The sequence below is a fragment of the Dermacentor albipictus genome, chromosome 5, assembly GCF_038994185.2.
Source record: "Dermacentor albipictus isolate Rhodes 1998 colony chromosome 5, USDA_Dalb.pri_finalv2, whole genome shotgun sequence".
NCBI lineage: Eukaryota > Metazoa > Arthropoda > Arachnida > Ixodida > Ixodidae > Dermacentor > Dermacentor albipictus.
In genome coordinates, this window is record NC_091825.1 from 10,841,051 (window position 1) to 10,859,608 (window position 18,558).

An 18,558-nucleotide genomic window follows, 5' to 3' on the forward strand; every position below is an offset into this window, starting at 1 on the left:
ACAGGATCCCTTAGGAGAGGTGTACGCACAAGTCAATGCGGGTTTTCTGGTAAGCAGGACCCCGGAGTCTACATTTGCTTTAGCTACCGCGGACTCTTCATCGGCGCCCTTTGATTCTCCTGGCTAATGCGTTCATGATCAGAGCTGTAGCCGTAAGTAGCGGCAAGATCGCCTGCTGATCTCTACGAAAATAAAAAGCTCCTTTTAAAAAAGTGAAGAATATATTAGTTGTTTTTTTCTACAAGTTTGTTTAATATCGTGAGAATATGGTCACTACGGCCACGGCGGGGACATTGTAAACGAGAGTACGCATTCGATGGCCAAGTGAGTTTTAATAATTGTAAGAACGCACTACGCCACGAGAAAGAGCTATTGTTTAAAGAAAATGAAGAATATATTGATTGTTCTTCACTAATAGTTCGTTTAGCCACGTCAGAATGTGGAGACATTGGGAACGAGAGTACGCATTTGACGGCAAGTTGACTTACGAGAACGCACTACGTCGCGAATAACATTTAAGCTGCAATACCATTAAGCATGTCCGTGTGGCACTCCGCGAATGACATTAAAGTTTAAGGCATTAGCCAGTTAATATCATTTTTTGTGCCCGTGTCGCAGAGTGCTAGTGAAGTGATGTAGTCAAGATTAATTCCTTCATGTCATTTCTGTTGCTTTCGCTGCTTAATAATGCTAATTGATGTGTTTTTGCTCTTTCTTTTTATTCCATGCTGCAAACTCAAATGTCAAAGCAGGGTGGGCAATAAGTATTTTTGTTCTGCTGTTCTCTACCTTGTTGTTGTGCTATTGAAATTGCAAGTTTTCTTCTTTATCCGTGTATTTATTTGTTCTTTGAACAGTACGCATATATCTGCTTATTGGTCTTTTTATGTATATGTATAAGGTGACAATAAACGTTTAATTGTATTTGGAAGTTGGTGTAAGTTCATTTCTCGTTTATTTAAAACAAGAATGCATTCAAGCATTAGACCAATGTAATATATATAATGGTCCGGTGCTTGAATGTGTCCCGGCCACTATTGTCGCTTCAAGGCATGTGTATATCTGGAATATCCCCGGGAAGACACACACAAACACACACACACACACACACACACACACACACACACATACATATATATATATATATATATATATCCTGAACGTCCCCTGAATGTCCATGCTGGATGTCCGCGTCGGACGTACTACGGATGCCAAAGCGATTACCTTTGGATTTCCCAGGGACGTCCCTCGGACGTACGTCGGACATTCATGGATATCCCACGGACATCCCGAATATCCAGAAAGGACGTCCGTCGGACGTCGCCCGGATATCCGTGGTTACTTGGGTCCTGTGCATCCGTCGGCGGCGTCTGACGAGCACTTCGGAGACCACGCCTTGGCCTCCGGGGTGGCTCAGTGCCACTCGTCCGCTACCATCATGGAATACCAAGTACAGGGAGAAAATATTCTTCCGGAGGAAGTCACTCAAGAGCAGGGATGGCGAACCGCAGGTGCTAGAAGAGCTGGCGCCAAATCGCGGGAAGCTAACCCGAACGCCATGGCAACGCCTTTGGCTCCCCATAGCTACAAGTCTAGCGGCACAGCGCTGAAGACCAAGATCATTAGGGCGAGCCGAATGCCTGTTCTTCCCAAAGAAGACACGAAGATCGTTATTAGACCAAGAGGTGGGCTGAATATTTCCAAAATTGGAGCGGCCACGGTAGCTGACGCAATACTTGCAGCCTCCGGCATCAGCCAGCACGAGCTCACACAAGACACTCTGTGCCCGAACTTACAGCAAAACATCATGGTGGCCAGCACTCCCAGACGGGAGAATGCCCATTGCTATGCCCGCATCAAGCAAATCCGAATCACGGGCAAGATTCACGAAATCTGCGCGTACGAGACAGCCCCGCACTCCACGTGCAAGGGGGTCATACGTGGCATACCGTTACAAGACGACCCAGCGACTGTGGATGGCAAGATTGTTAACCCGAACAACCCTCTTGCACTAGCAGCCAAGAGAATCGCTCAGACTGGGACCATCATCATCGCCTTTGACGGGCAGCGGGTACCGAATTTTGTCAGGTAGGGAACGCTCCTGATGAAATGTTCCCTATATCGAAAGCAAGTGGACGTATGCCACGCCTGCGGAAGACTCGGGCATCGCGCCGATGTATGTCCAACACCGAGCGACGTCATCTGTCGGGGATGCGGCCTGCCAAATCCCAATGAGCAGCATCAATGCACCCCGAAATGCAAGATCTGCGGTGGTCCGCACCTTACAGCCGGTAAAGAGTGTGCGCGCAGATTCAAGACGCCGTACATTGTTCGCCGACGACGCTTCGAGCGTGCCAGGCAGCAAGAGCAGCTCCCCACGCCAGCACCAACTGCACCATCCAGCACCAACCGTAGGGGCAGAAGACGCTTGCGCTCGAGAAGCCGCTCTACAAGCCGACGGGGCTCCAGAAGTCGCTCTACCTCGAGATCGCGACTTACATCGCCTTCTCCAGCGCGCTCCAGCTCCAGAAGCTGCTCCAAGTCCCGTACTGGGAACGATTCCTCCAACAGCTCACGTTCGAAGACCCCCAACGGCGGTAAAGGCAAGTCCTCTCTAACGTGGGCCGATAGAGCCCGTGGCAACCAAACGCAGGCGTCCAACTCTCAAGACTCGCACGACCTGCGTCTCACGAATGAGCTCGAAGAGCTTAGGCGTGTCAATGATAGTCTTAGAAAGGAAAACGCTCAGTTCAAGCAGGAAATCAGTCGGCTAGCCGCCGAGATGGCGGAAATACGAAGATTGGCGCTCTCACAGCCAGCTTCTCAGCCTGCCGCACGCTCTTCGGCCATGGACACAGTGGAGGCCCCTCCCAAGGCGGTTGCAGTGAAGCGGCGCGCCCTGGATGACTCAAGGGGAGACGAGATGGTAGAACTCCTGTCTGACCTCAAGAACGCCATCTCCACCATACAGACAGGTCTCTCTCACGTACAAGAAATGATCGCGCACCCTCAGCTGGGCCTGGTCGCCCTCAGCACTAGAATACTTAGGCTGGAGGGAACCAGCCACGGATCTTTGCCAAGCACATATACAGCACAAGTCCCAAAGTTGCCCAGCGACATTGCCTCACCGACGGAGGGTGCCATTATGAATGCGGCACTTTCGCAATTCATTCCCAAGCCCAAACATGGATAGCGTAACTAACGTCATAACAATGTGGCAGTGGAATTGCGCAGGGTTCACCAGCAAACGGGCGACCCTGCGACAATACCTAAAAAGCGTAAAGGACAAACCCCAAGTAATCGCCTTGCAAGAAACGATCACATCATCACCTATCAAGCTCCCCGGTTTCCTTACGGTGGCTTCCACTGAAGGAGGAAGGGGGGTCGCTATCCTGGTCAGTAAAAAGTTCACGTGCCTTCAGCGAGACCTTGGTCCCGCGGACAATGGGATTGAGTACGTCATGGCCGAACTCCTTGTCGACCCCCCTACGCAGCGCTTAAGAAGAAACAGTATCTTCATACTGAATGTTTACTGCAGACCCAGCGTTCACAGAGCCAGGCCTAGTGGTATTCTCAAGAAGGCCGTGCATTTGGCTGGCTGTCAGCCTCTAGTCGTCATGGGGGATTTTAATGCCCAGCATCAGGCGTGGGGCTATTGTGCCAATACGAAGAAGGGTAGAGACATATGGGATGCGGCAGCGGAGGAAGATCTTACGCTGATAACCGATAAAGACTTTCCAACCAGGAGAGGGAACTCGGTATGCCGAGATACGACTCCGGATCTTACCTTTGTCAAGAACCTGGAAAACGTCAAGTGGACCAACACAGCCATGGACCTCGGTAGCGATCATTGCATCATCGAAGCTGTGATCAAGACTGCCCGCAACAAAACGAGGACCTTTAGGTTCACTGACTGGGACTTGTTCCGAGCCAACCGCTCCGAGCGCGTCCTTAACGATGATATGGACCTAGACTCTTGGTGCGACGAGATAAAGAAGGATGCGGCTAGAGTCACCAAGGAGGTGACAACCGATCTGGAAGTGGACAGAATGGACAGTAGGCTAGCGCATCTTTTGGAAGCCAAGCAGGCACTGCTCGCGAGATGGAAGACTCAGCGCCATAACAGAAGACTACGCAAGAACATCTCCGATATAAACAAGATGATAGAGGCTCATTGCAAGGTGCTATGCAAGCAGCAATGGGACGAGCTGTGCGACTTGGTGGAGGGCCAGCTCAAGAACGGTAAAAGCTGGGGTCTCCTTAAGCACCTACTGCACGATGGCAACACCAAGTCCAACCAGAAGAGAGCTTTGGCGAAAGCTGTCCATTTGGCCACCGACTTGACTCCAGATGAGGCAGTCATGGAGCACCTCATAGACAAGTACCTGGCGGCCACGGACGATCCGGTGCCCCCCCAGTTTCCCGAGTACGAAGGGCGTGACGTACCATCTATGGACGAGGATTTCACCGTGGCTGAGGTCAAGCGAGTTCTCGCATCCCTCAACGGCAGATCTGCCCCTGGGCCCGACGGGATCACCAACAAAATGCTCAAGCATCTCAACGACGCCTCAATCGAGTTTCTTACGCGCAAGATGAATGATATCTGGTGCAGCGGCCTCATTCCCAAGAGCTGGAAAGCAGCCTACACAGTACTCATACCGAAGCCAGGTAAGGCGCCGAGCATCGACAATCTAAGGCCCATCTCCCTGACGTCGTGTGTTGGAAAGATGGCCGAGCGCGCCATGCTTAACCGCCTCACTGACCATCTCGAGTCTAACGAATGCTATACACACAACATGATTGGCTTTCGGTCGGGGCTTTCGACTCAGGACGCCATGAGACTGATCAAGCACCAGATCATTGACTCTACCTCCGCCGACACTAAGGCAATTCTCGGCTTGGATCAGGAAAAGGCTTTTGACAACATATCGCACGCCTTTATTCTCAAGAGCCTGACAGAGTGTAACGTCGGCAAACGGGCGTACAATTTCGTGCGATCCTTCCTTTCCTCAAGGTCCACTAGACTCAAGATTGACGAGTTTTTGACCCACGAAATCCAGCTGGGGCCAAAGGGAACACCTCAGGGGGCGGTGATCTCCCCGACGCTGTTCAACATCTCCCTGATCAACCTGTCGAGGGCCTTGAACAAAATCCCCAACATTAACCACACGATCTACGCGGATGACATCACCATCTGGTGCTCCAGTGGATGTGAAGGGCAGGTCGAGGGTGCTTTGCAAGAGGCCATCGATGTGACGGAGCGGTATCTTATGCCCACCGGGCTAAGGTGCTCGCCCGCTAAATCCGAGCTCTTGCTCTACAAGAAGAGGCCCAGAGGCGGTTCACACCGGTCCTGGAAGCCAGCAACAGAGAGCCACATTACATTATTCACCGGCAAGGGCTCCCCAGTACCGCGGGTAGACACTATCAGGGCCCTAGGAATGTTTATCGAGTCGAACGGGGCCAATGGAGCCGCCCTCAAACGCATTTGTTCCAAGACCGAAAGCGCCCTCGGCCTGATCCGAAGAATCGCCAACAGGTACCGCGGAATCAAGGAAGACAATCTGATCCGGATTATCCACGCCTTCGTGCTATGCCACCTCGCTTATTCAGGGGCTATGCACAACTGGCTCGTATCGGAGCGCAACAAGATCAATGCCCTAATCAGAAGAGTCTTCAAGCTTGCACTCGGCCTTCCCATCCGAACGCACACAAAAGACCTCCTCAATTTGGGAATTCACAACACGTTCGAAGAAATTGTTGAAGCCCAAGAATTTTCCCAGTTTGTCAGACTCTCCGGTACCCCAGCGGGCCGAGCCATACTTGGCAAGCTGGGACGTAACCCCATGGTCGTCAGTCTCGACGCTGTGAAGCTGCCCAGCGACGTCAGGTCCAAGATTTACATACACCGGACGCCACGAAATATGCATCCCACCTACAACGAAGGACGAAGACGAGCCAGGGGTAAAGCCCTGCTCGCCAGTGCCCGCTTGAACAAGGACCGAACATGCTTCGTAGACGCCGCTTCGTACGTTCAAGAAGAGGCCTTCTCCTCAGTGGTCATCGACTGTGATTCTAAAATCCTTAGCTGCGCTACCGTCCGCACTTCTAATTCCAGCGTTGCAGAGCAAGTTGCTATTGCTCTTGCATTGACGGACAGTGTACATGACACGATTTATTCGGATTCCAAGGCCGCTGTCAGGGCCTTTCAGATGGGAATGGTGGCTCCCCAAACCCTACGTATCATCCGAAGTGCCAAAGACATGAAACATCACTCTTTGGCCTGGTTCCCTGCGCACCTTGGAACCATTGAGGGTGCCTCGATCAACCCCAACGAGGAGGCGCACTCGGCTGCACGAGGTTTGACTGACCGTGCGCCGGGCAACGCGTCCTCTCCTGGGCGACCCGAGCCTCTCTGCTCGTACAACGAAATCTGCAAATACAATTATCTGTCGAGAAGAGTCCTACCTTCGCCGCACTCCTCGCTGTGCAGGGCCCAGGCAGTCACTCTCAGACTTCTGCAAACAAGCACTTACCCGAGCCCCGCGGCGCTGCACACAATGTTCCCCGAACGGTTCCCAAGCCCGGACTGCCCTCTGTGCGGTGATTATGCGGACTTCGAGCATGTCCTGTGGGGCTGCGCCGCTGCCGGTCCCCCTTTCACTCACGAGGAAATGATGAAGCTAATTAGGGCCCAGGATCCGACCTCTCAAATCCTGGCAGTCCAGAGGGCTCGCGAAAGGGCCGTCAGGTTCCACCTGATGGTCCCCGAGTGGGCCTAGCCAGGTGGCGTGGAGTTTACTTACGCCTATAGTGGACAAAATAAAGTTGTTTCACTCACTCACTCACAACGTGGTTTATTGAAACCTCCTTTGCACGCACTGAAAAATCGCAACATAAAATTGTCGCACTTCCAGTAACTTGGGCGAAAATATTTTCCCAGCGTAGTCCAACACAACTGGTAAGTTCATCCCCCTTTTTTTTGTGTTTGGGGAGAGCAACGTTCGAATACCTCTGGTAGGTCTTACGAGTCGTTCGTACGCCCCACGTTCTTGGATGAGATTTTTGGATTCGTATTTGCCGTCCTGTATGTACAGGGAAACTGCCGCGGCGTCCTTGCACTTCCCTGCGATGCCAGCACGGCAATCGCAGCTCCCCGCTAGGATTTGTCTGCTGTCGTCGATCTTCAAGAATCAATGTCGCCTATAATTTGACGCGTCCACACCGTAGATAACGAAGTAACTTACGCCGAGCTTCACGCATCTCGCTGGTGCATTATTTTTCGTTTGCGGAATAAACCTAGCTGTCACTTCCGATCAGCGAGAGTTCAACACTTCCCTGACGTCGTAGACGTGCCCCACTTCAAATAGACGACTTCCTTTCTCTAAATTCTTTTCACGAAAGTAGCTATGAAGATCTTGTAATTCCCGAAACCCGGTTAAAATTAATATCGGCACGCTGTTTCGCGCCATCGCTACCGTTTGACAGGACGCCAAACACGCAGCGCGGGCTGCTGACGCCGTGAGTAATCCTACCACATTCGCGCAACTACTCGTCAGATGGCGCTAGGGATGGATGGATGGATGGATGTTATGAACGTCCCCTTTGGAACGGGGCGGTGGCTTGCGCCACCAAGCTCTTGCTACTATGCTCTCTAATATCCTACCTAGGTTAACCAACGAAAAAAAAAACACTATGAACTACCACATCCAAATTTTCTGATACCCTATTGTGAACTGTGCTTTTGTACGTCTCCGTCCTTTGTCGTTTCCCTACTTTTCTTCCACCAATCCTCCAATCGCCTCTTACTGATGTCTATTGCGGACCTGTTTGCTTTACCACTGCTCCCGCTGAACCCAAGGGCTTCAAGGAGGCCAGTGGTGCCTAAATCGACCGCTGGATAGATGTCTTCACATTCTAATAAAATATGCTCCGTCGTTTCCCTAGCTTTACCGCAGCAAGCACATGCTTCTTCTTCCTTCTTATATCTCGCTTTATACGTGCGTGTTCTAAGGCATCCCGATCTCGCTTCGAAAAGTAATGAGCTTCCCTTTGAGTTATCATAAATGGTTTCTTTCCTAATTTCGTTTTTTTCCCCTTAAGTAGTTACTCATGGCAGGTTTCTTTTCCATTGCCGCCACCCATGAGATTAATTCAGCCTCTCTGACTTTCCGCTTGACCTTCTTTGTTGCACCGGGAGTGAGGACCGTTGTCACAGACTCCCAGACCGCCTACGCAAGCTACCGCAAGGGGAACATCTCTTCCGTGGCACTAGCGATCCTCAACAAATGCAAATCACCGGGGCGGGCCGTTGAGCTCGTGTGGGTCCCGGCTCACTCGCAAGTGGAAGGCAACGCACTCGCCGACCACTATGCCCGAGAACTATCGATCCGGGCCGAGGACGAGCCAGGGCTACCGCACCCCGTGACAAGCTACAAAGACATCACGCAAATGTACAGAAGCGGCAGATGTAGGCTTCCCCGTCCGCATCCGCAACTCAACCGAATTCAGCAAACGATCGTGCGACGCATGCAAGCGGGGTCGCTAGCGCATCCAGTGCTCTTGCATAAGATGTTCCCAACAGAGCATGACACTTCATGCCCTTTTTGCAGACGGTCAAAAGGCACTCTAGCACACATCCTTGCAGAGTGCACTAAGCTCAAGAACCCCCCACCACCCCTACCCCCCACCCTCCCCAGCCCCAACCCCCCCGAGCGATGGGAGACCTTGTTGTCCAGCCCCGACCTACCGACCCAGCTCGCGCTGGCGGCTAGGGGCCAGGAACTGCTGGACACATATGGGACCTGAGAATAAGGTTCCACCCCATCTGGTGCAAGCGCGCACCACCCGTCACTAAGGGCTCAGCACAAAAGTTGATTCTCTCTCTCTCTCTTTGTTGCTGTGTTGCCCATCCCACAGGCCGCATACTTGCTGGTAAGCTTCCTAGTTCTTTTCCTCCACTGTGAATCAATGTTTTGCCTGTACAGATACCTGAACACTCTCCCAGCCCATTTACTTTCCTCCATATTCCTCAGCCGTTCTTCATACTCAATTTTACTGCGAGCTTCCCTCACTTCAAAACTAGTCCAGCCCATATCCCCTTGCACAGCTTCATTTGTAGTCTTCCCGTGAGCGCCCAATGCGAGGCGACCCACTGACCTTTGGTTCCCGTCGAGTCCTGATTGTACCCCTGATTTAAAGCAAACAACCGCATTTGCAAAAGTAAGTCCTGGAACCATTACCCCTTTCCACACACCTCGGAGGACCTCGTACCTATTGTATCCCCATAGCGCTCTGTGCTTCATTATGGCTGCATTTCTCTTCCCCTTGACTGTTATGGTTTTTTCCTGTGTTTCCATATATCCGTTGCCTTCGTTTATCCATATACAAAGGTATTTATATTCTGTTACCCGAGGTATTTCTTGGCCCTGTATCTCCACTGTCTGTTCACTGTTTTCATTGAATACAATAACACCTGATTTTCTAACACTAAATTTCAAACCTAAATTGTTGCCTTCCTGTCCACAGATATTAGCCAGACGTTGCAAATCACTTTGCTTGTTTGCGAGCAACACAATGTCGTCCGCATAAAATAAACCTGGGAGTTGCTGCTCTATTACTGTACCTGCCTGTTTGTATGAGAGATTAAACCCGATATTACTTCCTTCTAGCGCCCTCTCCATCCTCACCATGTACATCATAAACAGCAGCGGGGATAAAGGGCACCCCTGCCTCAGTCCCTTGTTGATATGAACTTTCTCCGCGCTCCTCATCCCTTCCCATTCAACGCAAACAGTATTTTCTAGGTAAATCTCTCTCAAAAGCTGTATACAATCGTTACCTAAGCCTTCCCCTTCCAGAATATCCCACAAAATGCTGCGGTCTACGTTGTCGTATGCTCCTGTAATGTCCAAAAAGGCCACATACAACGGTCTGCTTTCTGCTTTTGATATTTCAATACACTGAGTAAGAACAAACAAGTTATCATCCAAACGCCTACCTATTCTAAAGCCATTCTGAAGCTCTCCCAAAATGTCATTATTTTCTGCCCATGCTTGAAGCTTTAATTTGATTGCCTGCATTGCTAGCCTGTATATTACCGATGTAATGGTCAACGGTCTATACGAGTGAATTCTGTCTTTCTCCCCCTTACCCTTATAAATTAAATTCATTCTACTTTGTCGCCAACTGTCTGGTATTCGTCTATCTTTTAAAGTTTTTTCAACTGTTTTCACGAGAGCTTCCTTACTTTTTGGTCCCAGTTCATTTATCAGCCTAACGGGAACCTCGTCTAGCCCTGTGGCTGTGCGCTTAGGAATTTTCTCTTCCGCTTTCTTCCAGTTTAAATTTGTAAGCACTAGCTCCTTTCCCCCTTGGGTCTCTTTCATGCTCTTTTTTTCTTCAAATACAACCTCGTCCTTGCCTTGGAAAGATTCGGCTGTTACTTTTTGGATGTAATTTATTGCTGCTTCTCCTTCCAGTCTGTTTTCATCTTCGTCTAGGATATGTTGTTGTATTGTTGTTGATTTCCTGCCTAATAATTTTATGTGATTCCAAAATATTCTAGGTGCGGCCTTCTTTTTCTCACGTATTTCTGACAACCAACTTTCACTTTCACCTTTTAATTTTGCTTGCACCAGTATTTGAACCATAGACTTTTTCTCCCGGTATATTTCCCATTTACCGGTTACTTCATCCTGTGGCAACTGCGCCTTCTTTGCCTGCCTGTGCTCTCGAGATGCTTTCTGTCTTTCGGCGATCGCTTCTCGTATCTCCTTGTTCCACCAGCTTTTCGGTTTCTTTTTTCCTTTCCAATGAACGTGTTGTTTCTCTTTCCGTATTTCTGTCGTTACTACACTTAGAAGCTCACCATATTCCCACCCCTTACTTGGCGACTTGCCAATTTCTCCCTCCACTCTAGTGACTATTTTTGCTATTTGTTCAGAGTTCAAATTTGGGCTGGCCATTTTGCTTTCGTTGCTCTCTTTCCCAACTACATATCCCATTTTCAAAATGATGCGTTTATGGTCACTGCCTATGCTGCTAAACCCTTCCTCATCGATGACCATTTCTCTCAACTTATCATGAATTCCTTCTGTCATCAGACAGTAATCAATGGTCGATTGCCGGTTTCCCACTTCCCACGTGATCTGTCCTTCACACTTAGGCCCTGTATTCACGATCACGAGGTTATGTTGCTCGCAAAGGTCTAGCATTGACTTCCCGTTATTGTCGGTATAGCCATCTAAATCCTGTATGTGGGCATTCATGTCACCTAATAGGACTATCTCAGCACCATTCCCGAAACCCCTAATATCAGCGCTTATGCATTCCACTAACTCTTTATTCTTCTCTGTGCAATTTATTCCGGTCCACAAATACGTAACTCCAAGCCAAGTTTCTTTCCCACTCATTGTACCTGATAACCAAAGATGCTCTTGACATTGTGAATTTACTCTTTTCCATTTGGCTCCCTGATGGATGAGCATTCCGACTCCCCCTCCCTTTCTTTCCGACTTAGTTCTGTTGCACCCTTCCCATACATAATTCTCAATAACTGGCGGCTCTTCTGAGTCTCTAAGGTGCGTTTCTGTAACCGCATACACCCCTATTTGTTCTCTATGTAACTGCTCCTCAATCTCTGCCCACTTTTCCTTTCTTCTGCCACCCTGCATGTTTATGTAGCCTATTGCATGGCGAGCTCTTGTTCTTGCTTTCCTCCTTTTTCTCTTATCGACGGCGATGCTCTTCTGCTGTTCTCCTAGGGGACCTTCTTTATTACTACCTACTCTGACCTCCCGAGCGCCCGCGGGCCCCCTAAAAAAGCAACAGCGCGACCCCCAAGTCGCCAGCCCACTTCTCGTGCTAGCCTGTAATTGAAGTGGATCCCATCTCGTTTAAAACCACCACAACTTCTCACTTCCCTGTTTACTTCGACAACCTCGAAGCCTTTCTCTCGGCTCATTTTCCATATTGCCTCATTGGCAGCCATTACGGCTCTTTGTACGTGACTGTCACGCACAGGCACCTCCGGCACCGTGCACACCACGATCTGCACCTGAGGGGATAGCTCGCGCAAGTCGTCCACCCCCTTCGCCAAGCGCTGGGCTAGTCCTGGCCCTTTCCTGTTCAGGACGTCATTTAGCCCACCTGCTACTACGACAAGGTTGCGCACGTGGGCATTTTCCGTGAGCTTTTCCCCAAGTAACCACGGATATCCGTGGGACGTCCACCATAAGTCCCAACGTCCATCCATCCGGATATCCAACACGGACGTCCGTGGGACGTACAGGAGAAGTCCATATCCTGTTTGGATGTCCGAAGGACATCCCACCGGGATGTCCATGGGACATCCCATTTTGAACGTCCGCTGGCTGTCCATAAATAGGCATGCCCAGGATATACACTAGTGAGTTATATATAAACTAGCATAAATATATTGCCGGAAATTTTAGTTTGTTCATATTATATTTGTTTATTTTTGTTCTCTATCGGACACAGTTCATTCTTTTTTCAAAGCAAAATAAATATATTTCCAACTTGATATCAATTCTGCCCACTTTAACATCGCAGTATTAAAATACGATTTTTTTTTCTATCGGTGGGTCATACAATCAATTTGTAGTTTGCTTTAAAAAAAATGCTTGTGGATGACTAGCAGAATATATAAGCGCCCATTTGAAGCCACTTATTCGACCTAGAGCCAAGCACTCAAGTTATCCCTCATTATGAAAAGTTCCTGATCATAGAGTTTTGGTCCTGACCTCCGAACATGTAGGTTCAGGTTTATCATTGAAACAGGAAGTAAAACACGTTGTTGGGCTAGTTGGTGCATTGTATTAAGAAAAAACCAGCAAAAAAAAAGACGGACACAGGAAACATACACAAGACAGGCCTCGTGGCCTCTTCCAGCCTCTTTCCTGTCTTCTCGTATGTTTCCTGTGTACGCCTGTTTTTGGCTGGTTTCTTAAAACAGGAAGTTGTCTGCAGTGTTCAATTGTGCATACAATAATATCATTATAGGTAACAAAAATAAATCTCAAAGGCTACGCTTTTGGTGGCTGCGTGCGTTGAAAGCGATTACGAAAGCTATAATGCGTCAGAGCCGCCATGCATTGACAGTAATCTCAAAGGCTATGTTTTTCTGGCGCCGACAGCTTTAGCAGAAACTAAAAACTCGAAAATCAGATACCGAATATTCCCAGAATAAGTAAATATTTCACTGTGTAATAATAGAATATTTTAAAAACCTATTTATGTTTGCGTAGATGCACGTGGAAGTGTTACAACCTTGGCAAAGCAGAACGCTGCAGTCATCCAATCCAATCCAAGCTCTAGCCATCGTCGCCACGCCATTTTTCATTCTGCGATCGTTTTAAGGGCAGCGGAGCAGCGTTTGTCACCTTCCGTGCCTGCTGAAGTCTCCTACTCAGCTACCAAGGTATGACAGCTACATCGATTTCTTTTTTAATTCGTTTGGGTATTGAAATGTGTTTTCTTCACAGGTGCCAGGATGCCTAGACTGCGGGAGAAGCCGCACGCGCGAAAAAGAGCGTCGCTGGAAACAAAGACTATATTCGAGGACTTCGGATCTCGCACCGGCAGCCAGCAGTCAACAGCTCGAGAATTCGCAAGCCTAGAACTGTGCAGTGGCGCGCATACCCCGCACGCATGCATTAACATGTGCGTTCGGGCTGTCCCTGCAAACATTTGTACGCCTTGTGATGCTGGTCGCTGCACCGAGGCGACATCGGAAGTTCGGGACGGTGGTTGTGACACTACGCGCACTAAGGACAATGTGCCTTGCTTCCCTGATGGATATACTCTACGTGACGCTTCGGATGGTTCACTTCGCTGTGAGAACGGAACAGGATCCCTTAGGAGAGGTGTACGCACAAGTCAATGCGGGTTTTCTGGTAAGCAGGACCCCGGAGTCTACATTTGCTTTAGCTACCGCGGACTCTTCATCGGCGCCCTTTGATTCTCCTGGCAAACAGCTTCTCCTGGCTAATGCGCTCATGATCAGAGCTGTAGCCGTCAGTAGCGGCAAGATCGCCTGCTGATCTATACGAAAATAAAAAGCTCCTTTTAAAAAAGTGAAGAATATATTAGTTGTTTTTATCTACAAGTTTGTTTAATATCGTGAGAATATGGTCACTACGGCCACGGCGGGGACATTGTAAACGAGAGTACGCATTCGATGGCCAAGTGAGTTTTAATAATTGTAAGAACGCACTACGCCACGAGAAAGAGCTATTGTTTAAAGAAAATGAAGAATATATTGATTGTTCTTCACTAATAGTTCGTTTAGCCATGTCAGAACGTGGAGACATTGGGAACGAGAGTACGCATTTGACGGCAAGTCGACTTACGAGAACGCACTACGTCGCGAATAACATTTAAGCTTCAATACCATTAAGCATGTCCGTGTGGCACCCCGCGAATGACATTAAAGTTTAAGGCATTAGCCAGTTAATGTCATTTTTTGTGCCCGTGTCGCAGAGTGCTAGTGAAGTGATATAGTCAAGATTAATTCCTTCATGTCATTTCTGTTGCTTTCGCTGCTTAATAATGCTAATTGATGTGTTTTTGCTCTTTCTTTTTATTCCATGCTGCAAACTCAAATGTCAAAGCAGGGTGGGCAATAAGTATTTTTGTTCTGCTGTTCTCTACCTTGTTGTTGTACTATTGAAATTGCAAGTTTTCTTCTTTATCCGTGTATTTATTTGTTCTTTGAACAGTACGCATATATCTGCTTATTGGTCTGTTTATGTATATGTATAAGGTGACAATAAACGTTTAATTGTATTTGGAAGTTGGTGTAAGTTCATTTCTCGTTTATTTAAAACAAGAATGCATTCAAGCACTAGACCAATGTAATATATATAATGGTCCGGTGCTTGAATGTGTCCGGCCACTATTGTCGCTTCAAGGCATGTGTATATCTGGAATATCCCCGGGAAGACACACACACACACATATATATATATCCTGAACGTCCCCTGAATGTCCATGCTGGATATCCGCGTCGGACGTACTACGGATGCCAAAGCGATTACCTTTGGATTTCCTAGGGACGTCCCTCGGACGTACGTCGGACATTCATGGATATCCCACGGACATCCCGAATATCCAGAAAGGACGTCCGTCGGACGTCGCCCGGATATCCGTGGTTACTTGGGTCTTTTGCTCGCTCCATGATAGAACCCAGTGTCTGCCCTGGAAATATGTCCCTACCGCCACTCTTTTGTCGGGTCGGAAAGACAGGGCGCCGCCTAGCACTTGCAACGTGCCCATAGCGCAGCACGACCGGAGCCATAGCTGCTAGATTTGCAAGGCAGGCTGCCCCGCACGCATGGCAACGGCACACGCGCAACCATTAAAGAAACACATGTGCTCGCCTCGACACACTGTGAAAAATATATAAAGCTTAAAAAGCTTCTTTCGTCATTTCTTCACTTGATGGCGCTAGCTTCTTTACGATAACTGTCAACTTGAAGCGGCGCGAAAACGGAAACATACGAACTATAATACGGCCGCGCACGTGTGTGTCGTCTGGTCGAGCGGCTAAGATATGCCGCGTTTCGTCGCCAGGGCGGCGTGCAACGCGACACTCTTTTATGCGGACGACATTGTGTTGCTCGCAAACAAGCAAAGTGATTTGCAACGTCTGGCTAATATCTGTGGACAGGAAGGCAACAATTTAGGTTTGAAATTTAGTGTTAGAAAATCAGGTGTTATTGTATTCAATGAAAACAGTGAACAGACAGTGGAGATACAGGGCCAAGAAATACCTCGGGTAACAGAATATAAATACCATGGTATATGGATAAACGAAGGCAACGGATATATGGAAACACAGGAAAAAACCATAACAGTCAAGGGGAAGAGAAATGCAGCCATAATGAAGCACAGAGCGCTATGGGGATACAATAGGTACGAGGTCCTCCGAGGTATGTGGAAAGGGGTAATGGTTCCAGGACTTACTTTTGCAAATGCGGTTGTTTGCTTTAAATCAGGGGTACAATCAGGACTCGACGGGAACCAAAGGTCAGTGGGTCGCCTCGCATTGGGCGCTCACGGGAAGACTACAAATGAAGCTGTGCAAGGGGATATGGGCTGGACTAGTTTTGAAGTGAGGGAAGCTCGCAGTAAAATTGAGTATGAAGAACGGCTGAGGAATATGGAGGAAAGTAAATGGGCTGGGAGAGTGTTCAGGTATCTGTACAGGCAAAACATTGATTCACAGTGGAGGAAAAGAACTAGGAAGCTTACCAGCAAGTATGCGGCCTGTGGGGTGGGCAACACAGCAACAAAGAAGGTCAAGCGGAAAGTCAGAGAGGCTGAATTAATCTCATGGGTGGCGGCAATGGAAAAGAAACCTGCCATGAGTAACTACTTAAGGGGAAAAAACGAAATTAGGAAAGAAACCATTTATGATAACTCAAAGGGAAGCTCATTACTTTTCGAAGCGAGATCGGGATGCCTTAGAACATGCACGTATAAAGCGAGATATAAGAAGGAAGAAGAAACATGTGCTTGCTGCGGTAAAGCTAGGGAAACGACGGAGCACATTTTATTAGAATGTGAAGACATCTATCCAGCGGTCGATTTAGGCACCACTGGCCTTCTTGAAGCCCTTGGGTTCAGCGGGAGCAGTGGTAAAGCAAACAGGTCCGCAATAGACGTCAGTAAGAGGCGATTGGAGGATTGGTGGAAGAAAAGTAGGGAAACGACAAAGGACGGAGACGTACAAAAGCACAGTTCGCAATAGGGTATCAGTAAATGTGGACGTGGTAGTTCATAGTGTGTTTTTTTTTTCTCATTGGTTAACCTAGGTAGGATATTAGGCAGCATAGTAGCAAGAGCTTGGTGGCGCAAGCCACCGCCCCGTTCTAAAGGGGACGCTCATAACATCCATCCATCTATCCATCGACGCGCCGCCTATCCAGCGCTGGTTCCCCGTTGCAGCCGACACGACGGCAATGGCTAACCTACGTTCGGGAGTAGCTATTTGAAAAAAAAGTAAAAACAAGCAACAATGCGACGTCACATCTTGCGAGAAAGAGTTGTTCTCCTTTCTCACATTCTCTCAGCTCACATATGCGCAGCGACCACGGAGCCCTCGGGGGCGATGTTCAGGTGGCAACGCCAACGGCCAGGAAACACATCGATACCAATAGTATAGAGGCTAGAAGGTTTTCCTAGTGTCACGACCGAGCCGGCGCAGCTGAAATAACTTGCTATGCGCAAGGGAGATGGCGCTACCGCCCGCTGGCGCGCGGGCAGGCGCAAGAAGCCCTCATGGGTGTAGTGCTCTCTGGTTCAGTAGGTTGATCGTGTGTGTGCTGCTGTCACTGCTTTGACAAGGCGTTAAAGTGCTAAAGACAGTGCAAACTCTGGCATAGGTTCTCTTGTCATTTAGATTCGACACGGACTAGCTGTAACGCCGAGAGCGTGCCGCGGCAGGAGCAAATGCAATCGTCACATCGGGCCCGACCTATTGCGCCGTAAAGAAGCGTAGGAACACATCTTGTACATGATACCGAAACGAGAAAATGAAGCGGGACAAATTGCAGGGCGGAATGTCTTTATTACACAAGGTTCCATGGCAACAATATACCAATGCCTTTCCTTGTGGGAAGTGCCCTGTGCGAGGCTACCGACAGCGCCTCATTTTCAGCTGCTTTTTCTTTTGGTAGTGACTACAGTGACGGGGCCCGTCACTTTAACATCTGCACTACAGTGACGGGGCCCGGTACTTTAACATCTGCACTACAGTGACGGGGCCCGGTACTTTAACATCCTCACTACGGTGACGGGGCCCGTCGCTTTAACAACAACACTACACCGACGGGGCCGTCACTATGTCGGTATTGGGGGCGAGGTCGACTTACGGAGTCGCCATCTGTCGGAAGCGCCTCATATGCGTCGGCGTTAAATAAAGGTTAAATAAACATACTACGCGGCAGCCCTCCTGAACAATTTTGCAAGTACTCTCGAAATGGCAGTATTTTACCTTTAAAATAATCATGTTGGACAAACAGAAAGCACATAATGGTTTACAAACGCTATCTCTTTGCCTACTACGTACAGTAAGCTGGGACTGCGAGCGGTCGCCGCAATCGATTCCACCGAACCGGTTTGCGTGAAACGTAAGCAATCGCTGAGAAAACTATGTGAAATATGTTCTTATAGTGGGATGGCTGTCTGTGTAAATAAATGTAGCATAACAGAATGAAGTTGCAATGCAGCGATCGCACGGGTTCGCGGTGACAGACTTCGCGTCTGCATGCATGTCCTCGCGCAATGTTTCGCTTTCGCTCCGAGCACGTTTTCGCACCGTGCCGTGAGCTTTATGCCGCAGCATATGAGCATTTGACAGTACGCAAGCTACCATTGTTGCATGGACACTATCGGAGCTGTTCAAAAATAATTTCGTTATAGCCAGGGGTCTTCGACGCCTACAGCGACTTGTGATGTTCCGTCGCGATGATTCAGTCTTAATTTTCTTTTCTTCTAAAGTCTTGGAAGCTTCAATATCATTATTTCTCAAAT